The following is a 10,628-nucleotide window of genomic DNA, read 5'->3' on the forward strand; positions in this document are numbered from 1 at the left end:
ACACAGACCAATTTAGAATCTACAAAAGTAATGTCTACTTCACATTTATTCAAACAAACCTCTACTGAAAGCTGTCCATGTGACAGGCTACCTCAGGCTCTGGGAAACTGAAAGGAGAATGAGAAACAACGAGTCACATTGGCTTTCTAAGGCAGATCCAAATGAAATCAATCTAAAAATTCCTCTACTTGCCTCCATGGGAAACCATGGATAAGGTGCACAGAAAGTATTTTATCTCATTACCTGAAGCCATGCAAATAGTCTACTTTGGCCTCAACACCAGCAAACTTTAATTATCCTAGAAACTCCTTCAAAGAGACATTGTTTCATTTCTGTCCATTCCTGAATCCTTAGGTTCCCAAGTCGGAAGGTGGGAACATGGCAATGTGTTTCAAGTAACAGGAGCAGACTTACCCTGGGCTCTGTTAGAGGGAAGCTCCTCAGGATGAGGCCAGGGCTGGAATAGGTTCTGTGTCCCTATCCATCAGTAGCTGCTGACACATACAGTGCTTCACAGGAACATGTCATTTGCTTCCAAAACTTTAGGGGGAAAGGGAAAAATAGAAAACCTTTTGCCAACCACAAAAATGTACATTTAAAAAGTTGTGGAACAAATGAGCTGCTATATACTTTAAAAACCAGATAAAAAGTAGAAAATAAATACCACCCTACGCTCAGCTACTACCTCCTGAATTGAATTGAAGCAAAAATGTTGCCATTTCAGCTAAGTGGCTTTACATGAGGTAACTTAAAACACTCTACCGATCACGAAAGTTAAAAGTAAGATGGTGGCATCAAAATCTACCCTTTCCCAATCAGAACCCACTTTTCAAATGTGATTTTAGAAGGAAAAATGTAATCTCCACTAGATCCAAAGGGGTTTTGTTTACCTAGAAATCACCAGTCCAGGAATCAGAAGATTTTAAAATCTAATTTGACAACAGATTTGGTTGTTGGCTGCTAATGTGAATTTTAAAACTAATCCGTTAGTGCTCTGTTCTTATTTTAAATCAAAGGCATTTCTTCTGGGCTGCAAATTAATGAGAACAGCTAGCCTATCGCATGGACCAAGAAGGGGTTTCTAATCTTTAGAAGCAGGAGGTCCGCCTACATACATGATCACCTGGGACAAACTTGGCTAGCGCAAACTGGTGAGAAGGTTATAGGAGCCTGGGAATGTTTAACATCAAGAGAGGAATTACAGCTCAGTAAGATCAGAGGGAATTACACAGGAAATATGAACAGTAACCCTTTCATATCTCCGTGCCCGCTCCCACTGCCTGTGTGATAAATGAGGTCCTGCAGCCACCCAGCTATGTGAATACACAAGCCAACTGCAGAGGGGGCCTGGGAAAAAGCCATTTTATACACACATACACACACACACACACACACACACAGCACAGCATAAATTTATGATGACATGATAAAATCATGTCCCTCCAGAAAAAAAGCCTGTAGCCTTTCTAACTGCCACATACGCACTCCATCACTGCCTTATCCAACAAGGGCCTTAAGTAAAAGTCCCCAAAGAAACTTGAAGAATCAGGCGGGGGTGGGGAAGATGGAAGATTTGGCAGACTCTTCACAAGTAGGGAAACGTGGCTCCTCTGAAGCTGACCAAACAAACAGGTCTCCACCCTGGCTTATGTTTAAACATCTTGTTCCTAGTCAGTCTGTAGGGAAAACATTCTTTCCACAATAAATAATATGCAATCAAATCGGAAAATTCTTACCCCATCCTTTATCTACTCTCTGTAGAAGTTTCTTCTGTACTGTAAGCCAGAAGCTTAGAGAATTCAACTGATTGCAAACTATTTTTTTGAAGAGTTGCTTAGGTATAGTCAAGGCACGTTAAAATATTTCTAGTTGCTAATTATGGAAAAGCAAGTGTGACTTGCAGATTCTGGACTCCTTCAGAGACCCCCCCTGGTTAGGATCTCAAGAAGCAAAGCTACTCTAGCCACAACTGCCTCTAAAAAAGGAGGAAATGTTCAGCTTCTATAAATAGGTGAGTCTGAAAGAGATTCATTAAAAAATAAAACAACAACAAACAACTAAAAAACCCCATGGTGCTCAAGACAGTAAGAATATGTAGGGGGAGTAAAATAAACTGAAGGGGAAAAGTGCTATCTTCACTGGGCTAAGTCTAAAGTATGGAATGGAATTTTACAGGTTACTCTGAAATAAGATTTCACTTTTTCCATTGGTGTAACCAGGTTAGGGATGGTCTGCCACAAACAGAAGGTCAAGAAACCAATGAAAGTGAATACAGAGATGACAAAGCAAATCACCAATGAAAATTAAAAGGCTTGGGTTTTTGGAACTATCCAGAAGAGGGAACAGTAAAACCAGAGAATTTTTTTTTCAGCAATGTGCCTCCTCCAAAGCACACATATCTTCCTCAAGCAGCAAACTATACCAGTAGTGATCCTGTATGGTGACTGATGGGCTTTCCTGATGGCTCAGTGGTAAAGAATCTGCCTGCCAATGCAGGAGATGTGGGTTCCATTCCTGGGTTGGGAAGATCCCCTGCAGAAGTAAATGTCAACTTGCTCCAATCTTCTCACCTAAAAAATCCCATGGACTGGCAGGCTGCAGTCAAAAGGGTCACTTGAAAGGGTCAAAAAGAGTCAGATACACACACACACAGAGTGAGTGGCACGTCACACACACACACGCAGGACACCCACACAGGACACACACACACAGTGAATGGCAGGTCACTGAAAGAGCAACTGAGATTTTCACAGCCTCTAAGCAAGGATCAGTTCTCATCACAGCCTAGACCAAATGAAAAATCAATGGCGCTCTCTCCTCATCCAGAATTGAGAGCTGACTTGGAAGGTCTCTTCATCATTTTAACCCCATGTCTCCTTCTGACAAACATAAAAACCTCATGCCCTCTTTGAATGTTGAGATTTGAGGATAACTTAAGTGTTGCAACCAAAAAGAAAACACAGAAAGGTAATTTCTGATGGTTTTTTCAAACCATGTTCTACTGCAACAGAATTTATTAACAAATACTTTCCCATATAGACAGATACTAATACCTGTTTACTTTTCAAGATAAAAAGGCCAAAATATTTACAAACACTATGTATTAATTACAATGAAAAGATATTTATTGGGACCCTGGGTATGTCTCTTCTCCTTGAGTTACTGCAGATGATCTTTTCAGTTCTTACACTAGGCCTGAAGAAATGCTGGTTGTACTTCAATGTTTGTTTAGGCCTTCCCTGGTAGCTCAGACGGTAAAGAATCTGCCTGCAAGGCAGGAGATTTGGGTTCGATCCCTGGGTCAGGAAGATCCCCTGAGGAAGGGAATGGCTACCCACTCCAGTATTCTTGCCTGGAGAATCTCATGGGCAGAGAAGCCTGGTGGGCTACAGTCCATGGGGTTGCAAAGAGTCGGACACAACTAAACAACTAACACTTTCACATTCACCAATAGGGCCCCAGCTCCTACCCTGAAGATCACAGAGCTCTGATACAGTGCTCTCTTCCATGGAATAAAGGATAGAGGAAAGCAGGTTACATTCTCAGGACAGAGGCAACAGTGAAAAGGCAAACTGCAGGCGACCTCGACAACATTCAGATGACAAAATGACAGAGGCATCACCCGATATCTGCACATTCACACAACGCATCACAATGTATAAGACACTTCATGAAATTTCACCCCAGTTTTACCAAGTGGATATTCAGAAGAAGAGGGCAATAGAGGATGAGATGGCTGGATAACATTGCTGATTCAATGGACATGAACTTGGGCAAATTCTGAGAGATAGTGAGGGACACAGAGGCCTGGCGTGCTGCAGCACAGGGGGTCACAAAGAGTCGACACGACTTAGCAACTGAAAACCACAAGTGGATATCATTATCATTTCATTGAAATATCACTAAGTGGCCTTTTCAAGGTTCCCCAGCTAGTTGAGCAGCAGAGCTGAGATCTAAACCTTCTGACAGCTGTCCCAGATAGTAAAGATCTGTATTTTGTCAAGAAATCTTGAAAATATCTTTATCCAAATTCTAAAGTCAGACTACACAAAATAAGCAGATTTTTTTTTATCAACCCACCCAACAACCACTCCCTGTCTACAAACTGCCATAAAAATGATCAGAGTTTCTGCAACTGTAGCCTTTTACCAGGATGGCCAAGAGCACAGTGAAAAGCATCTTTCAAAATTTAACCTCTGTGTATACCCTATGACTGATTCACATTGATGTACAGCATAAACCAACAAAGCAACTATCCTTCAAGCAAAAATAAATTAATTAAAAAAAAAAAATCCTGCTCACACCTAGGACTTGTATCCTATAACTGACTCCCAAATAAGGATATCATCACAGGCATGGGCTCTGAAAATCATTAACTACTGAGGAAATGTCTGGGATGTCTGTTCTTCATTTAGGATGAGTCAAACATGACACATGTACAACCAGCTCATGCCTGGAAAGTGAGCATACCCCCAGCCTCTGGCTTAGCAGAGACACATACCTCTGGGGCTGGCTGGAGAGACCAATGGCACAGAAGAACGAATCTCACAGAAATAAAAGTTATATTCTTAACAAATAAAAGCAATCATTCTGTTTTATTTTTGAAGTTGTACTAAAGAATGATGATTAAATTACATTAGTAATTTAATGTAAATGTGACATAGAATAACATTGGAATTTTACTCATATAAAATCAGTCTTTACTCATCTCTGAAGCCATGAAATTAAAAGATGCTTATTCCTTGGAAGAAAAGTTATGACCAACCTAGATAGCATATTCAAAAGCAGAGACATAGCCAACAAAGGTCTGTCTAGTCAAGGCTATGGTTTTTCCAGCGGTCATATATGGGTGTGAGAGTTGGACTGTGAAGAAAGCTGAGTGCCGAAGAATTGATGCTTTTGAACTGTGGTGTTGGAGAAGACTCTTGAGAGTCCCTTGGACTGCAAGGAGATCCAACCAGTCCATTCTAAAGGAGATCAGCCCTAGGTGTTCTTTGGAAGGACTGATGCTAAAGCTGAAACTCCAGTACTTTGGCCACCTCATGCGAAGAGTTGACTCATTGGAAAAGACTCTGATGCTGGGAGGGACTGGGGGCAGGAGGAGAAGGGGACGACAGAGGATGAGATGGCTGGATGGCATCACTGACTTGATGGACGCGAGTCTGAGTGAAGTCCAGGAGATGGTGATGGACAGGGAGGCTTGGCGTGCTGCGATTCATGGGGTCGCAAAGAGTCGGACACGACTGAGTGACTGAACTGACTGAAACCTATTATGAAGACTTGGAGACAAACACATGAAAGATGCTAAACATCTTGCCTAGCGCATAGTAACTACTCAGTAAATGTCAGCTGTGATCAGCAACATTACTGCTATTAAAAACAAAAGATATAATGGAAAGTCACACTTAAGTGAACCAGCAAAACATAATACATTTGTGGGTTATTTTTTAACATCTACACAAAACACAAGTATCTCTTCTAGACATACAAATACATGTATATAAGTATTCAGAACAAGATTTAGAAGAATAAATGGCAAGAGATGACCCTGGGACTGAGATGGTCAAAGGTAACTTAAATCTGATGTTTAAGGCTTTAAAAAAAAATTATGTATTCCTTGTATCAATAAAATTAAAGAAACCAAAATAGAATAATAAAATTATACAAAGTATTATTATATTCTCTTCAATTGCATAGCTGATTTCAGTATTACATGAAAAAGTTTATTTTATTTGTAGATAGGGTCCAAGGGAGATTCTAAAGCTCCTGTTCTTTTCTAACACCATTCAAGCTTTATACCACAGACTGCTTTCAACAATCTTCCTAATTAGAGTCCTGTTCACCAAACTGAAAATAACTGTCTGTGCAAAAAAAAAAAAAAAAAACAAAACCTTCCTTACAATTTTATTAATTTTTAAAACCATTCAATGTATTTAATTAAGATCCAAGGAGGCTTTCAATATCCAAGAAGCCATACATCAAAACAGCTTTACATAAAATGATTACCTTTTTGCCTCACATTTTTTGTGTGTTTATATCTCATAAACCACATACAGAAAGTCAAGTTGTGGATTCATTTTAAGGCCAAAGAGTTGCCTACTTAAAACCATCATAACAATTTCCAATGTCTTGAGGGTTGCTCTAATTAAAAACCTCTCCTCCTAGGCTCTTCCTAACTTCTAATTCTTTGTCTGTACCATTTTGATGCTGGTTTTAAAATTCTAACTTTCCTTCTCGTTCACAATCATAACTTTGAGTTTTTCATCCCATTCTTCTTCCTCCAGATCACCTAAATGGGAGCCTGTAAATTGTACGCAAACCAGGTCACAAAAGCTCTTATTAACTTCCTCAGAGGAGCACATAGCAGGCCTCCTGTGGTTCAGGCATGGAAGGACCACAGGCCCAACCAGCTGGGACCCTGCAATTTACAAATCCAGCTTATAAATTAAAGACCTCTAGTGCTGTAAAAAGGGACAGACATTTCAACAGATGAGAAGACAGAGAAAGCAGCCTCTTATTTGACCAGGAGGACATTAAGGCTGAACAGAAATCCCCACCTCAAAGAGCTGCGGATTCAGTGTTTGTGGGAGGCAATGTGATCTCTTTTAGATATATTTATAATTCAAGTAAGCCTTTCTCTGTAAATAAATGGAGGATAGTATTTGATCAAAAGGGATTTTTTTTCTTTTTTTAAATTAATTTATTTTTTTATTTTACTTTACAATACTGTATTGGTTTTGCCATACATTGACATGAGTCTGCCATGGGTGTACATGAGTTCTTTCTATAATTTCAAATAAAAAATTCTAGGTATAATTTGTATAGTCTGTATATACATACTGTGAAAATTCTTAAAGAGATGGGACTATCAAACCACCTTACCTGCCTCCTGAGAAACAAGTTGGCAGGTCAAGAAACAACAGTTAAAATTGGATACGGAACAATGGACTGGTTCAAAACCGAGAAAAGAGTACGTCAAGGCTGTATACTGTCACCCTGCTTATTTAACTTACATGCAGGGTAACATCATGCGAAATGCTAGGCTGGATGAAGCGCAAGCTGGAATCAAGATTGCTGGGTGAAATATCAATAACCTCAGATATGCAGGTGACACCACCCTTATGGCAGAAAGCTAAGAGGAACTAAAAAGCCTCTTAAAGAGAGTAAAAGAGGAGAGTGAAACAGCTGGCTTAAAACTCAACACTCAAGAAATGAAGATCATGGCATTCGTCCCATCACTTCATGGCAAATAGGAAACAGTGACAGACTTTATCTTCTTAGGCTCCAAAATCACTGCAGATAGTGAATACAGCCATGAAATTAAAAGATGGTTGCTCCTTGGAAGAAAAACTATGACAAACCTAGACGGTGTATTAAAACAGAGACATCACTTTGCCAACCAAGGTCCATCTAGTCAAATCTATGGTTTTTCCAGTAGTCGTGCATGGAGAGTTGGACCATAAAGAAGGCTGAATGCCAAAGAATTGATGCTTTCAAATTATGGTGCTGGAGAAGATTCTTGAGAGTCCCATGGACTGCAAAGAGATCTAGCCAATCAATCCTACAGGAAATCAACCCTGAATATTCATTAGAAGGACTGATGCTGAAGCTGAAGCTCCAATACTTTGGCCACCTGATTTGAAGAGCCCACTAACTGGAAAAGAAGCTAATGTTGGGAAAGATTGAAGGCAGAAGGGGGGCGACAGAGAATGAGATGGTTGGATGGCATCACTGACTCAATGGACATGAGTTTGAGCAAACTCTGAGAGATAGTGAAGGACAGGGAAGCTTGGTGTGCTACAGTCCATGGGGGGGGTCTCAAACAGCTGGACATGACTTGGCAACAGAACAAGTTGTTATCCGTAAAGCACTAGCCTGTGCCTAACACAAAGCAAAGCACTGTATAATTCTGGGCTATTATTTTTAACATCAGGAATGTGTACCTCTGGGGCCAGAAAGTTAATGAGCACAGCTTACAACAACCACTGAAGGAATAAGTGCCTTGAGACTGCTTAGTTCTTTTCTTAGAGCAGGTTTAAATTTCCCCCATCATTCTCTCCTGTGCATTCGAACTACTGATGTCTTCCTACATGTCTCTGCACAACTGGTGCTCTGCATACCTGGTGAGGCATCTCACTATGAATTCTAAATGTCTTGAGAACAGAGACCCTATCTACTTCACCTGTAGTCTCGACATCTAATGCAGCATCTCCAGAGTAGCTGCTCTATAAAACCCAGTGGAAACATAGTATTAGCCATCTATCCATCAGCCTCATTCAAGTTCACTTCCTGTGAACAGAGGCAACTGAATGTTGGTCTCTGCACCCCCAGAGGACTACCACACAGTGGCACTTAATAAAAGCCTACCATCTACATTTTTTATCCAAGTTTCAAATTTATTCTGCATTTTATTTGACTTATTCACAGCATCTATTTACTGAAACAAATGCATTTCTGAAATGAAAGGATTCTCTTTTTTTTTTCTCCCCCAGAAGCTCTTCATAGAGTGGGAAATAAAACTTTTCAATAACTTTTTAGTCCTCAGAGTGATGACTACAGCAAAGAGAAGCAATGATCTTTCCTCCACACTGTTCTGGATGGTGCCTTTGTGGGAATCATCTTCCAGAATTGAGCCAAAACAAAGCCCTTCTTCAGAAACAGTCACCCTTTGACAGTTGCACAGATTTCATTCAGTCAGTGCTGTGTCCTTGCTCTTTCACAATTGTGACATGTTCATTATCTGAAAACTCTCTCTGCCCACCCTACTTGTGATCATGTCCAGCTCAGTTTTTGACAGTAAGCCAGCTTGGGCGGCCCCCTGTTGCTGACCTTGTGAAACAAGATTTCAGTGTGAACAGCTTTTGGACCACTTAGGAGCTCATCAATGAAGGATCTTCACTGTGACCTTCAGGTCTGATGGCTGCTTGCGAGACAAGCTGGGACCTGGGACCCTTTGTTATAGGGCTCACACCTGGACAAAAGTCTCCTCAAGCCACAAAATACAAAAGAACTATAAGGGACTAAAAATAACTGTGTACATGCATAGCTAGGGCAAATTATGGGCAAGAAGATACACAAAGACCAAAAAGAACCCAACTGCCACTTCTGAGGAGCCAGGAGCAACAGCAGGGTGTTGGGACCAAAAGCAGGGTACTGCACACATGCTCCCTGCATGCAACACCACCAAAGGGGTGGGCAAAACACCCAAGCCATCCCTCTGGCCCAACTCCTGGACCTGCTGCCCCTACCCTCACCCCATATAACGAACTAGTGCAACCCACCTCAGGAAGCAAGCAAGGGCACATGTTATTTTCTCTGCCCTCAGCTGTAGCAGGGGCCCCAATAAAGCCTTGCTTGAATTTCTCATCTAGCCTCTTATCAACTTCTGTTGATTCAGAGAGGCCAAAAACCATGGTCAGCAACAGCTGAAGGTCACACGGCGGATCTATCTCCCAGGACCCTCAGTCTTAAGACACACACACACACACACACACAGCAGGGACAAAGGCAAGAACCTTCTGGGAGTCTAAATAAATATCTTAGTTTTCTCAGGGAAAGATGGTAATTTCACATTCCTCTGAGTCATTCTATTACCAGATTACTTCCAGGTGTTGTAAGTGGGACAGTCCACCACAACGTGTGTCACTTGCTAATATTAGGTTAGGTCATAAGTACACGAGTCACACATGATCCTTCTAGTTCTCCTTACTCAAGGTAGTATGAGAAGTGATTTATTCCTCTTGACTACAAGATGAAATGAAGCTGACTTCCCTGCTTAAATGAAATTAAAAATAAAAATGCTGTCAAGTGGAAATTCCCTGGTTATCCCTGGTGCCCTGGTCAGGCGTGGAGTTTCAAAGTTAGAAAGCATCTTGGAGAGTCATCTTTCTCATTTAACAGATCGAGCCTGAGGCCCAGAAGAGCTGAGAGGTTTGCCATGGTCACAAAGGAAAACAGAACCAAAGCTAGAATAACAGTCTTCCTGCCGCCTCAGCCCGTTTGCTTTCCACATACCACACAGACATGAGTCGCTGGCCAAGAACTTCACCCTGACCCGCAGCCCCGGAGAGACTGTTCTCAGCTTCCCCTCACTCCCTGCACCTTGGTAGTCCAGCTACATAATTATCAGTTTAAAAAAAAAATGAGAAAGACAAGTCTTCCCTCGCAAAGTAACTTAGCAACATCACTATTTTCTTAAAGATATTATCCCTTGCAACTGCTACAGGCTTGTTCCCTCCACACGATTTCCAAGACAAGGCTGCATGTCCTCCAAGAGCCACTTCCCTAAATAGTCCTCAAGTATATTCTGAAAAACATGAGAAAGCCCCCCACACAAGCACACTTATTATACAGACAGAATGGAGATGACGTCCACTTGAGAAGGTCAAGGGCTAGGGGCATCCAAGGTAGGGAAAGAGCCTATCAGAGTGTCGAGCACAAGGACAGACTCTGACACTGAGCAAACATTGGTGAGCATGTAAACGCCATGCCCTGTGCTGTGGATACAGTAACTGACAGGGACAGCACAGAAAACAAGATCATCGGTAAATAATACTCCCCACCCATCACCATGAAATCCATTATATTTAATAATCCCAAACACAGTCTCATCAAATATAAAATTTGAT

The 10,628-nt window shown here is 41.3% G+C and overlaps 1 protein-coding gene across 7 annotated transcripts in view; it reads right to left on the minus strand.

Annotated features, from left to right (window-relative positions):
• Positions 1-10,628, minus strand: part of ZNF438 (zinc finger protein 438) — a 187,801-nt gene that overhangs the window by 109,347 nt on the left and 67,826 nt on the right. For 4 of the 7 annotated variants that reach the window (XM_040248068.1, XM_040248064.1, XM_040248067.1 and 1 more), the window contains 2 exons: positions 415-540; positions 60-107 (listed from right to left, as the gene is read on the minus strand). The exons of 2 other annotated variants lie outside the window; for them this stretch is intronic. The gene's annotated coding sequence lies outside the window, so the exon portion shown is untranslated. The remainder of the gene's footprint in view (positions 1-59; positions 108-414; positions 541-10,628) is intronic. One more of the 7 variants, XM_040248065.1, reaches the window with a different exon arrangement.

Source organism: Oryx dammah, unplaced genomic scaffold (genome assembly GCF_014754425.2).
Source record: "Oryx dammah isolate SB20612 unplaced genomic scaffold, SCBI_Odam_1.1 HiC_scaffold_10, whole genome shotgun sequence".
Classification (NCBI taxonomy): Eukaryota; Metazoa; Chordata; class Mammalia; order Artiodactyla; family Bovidae; genus Oryx; species Oryx dammah.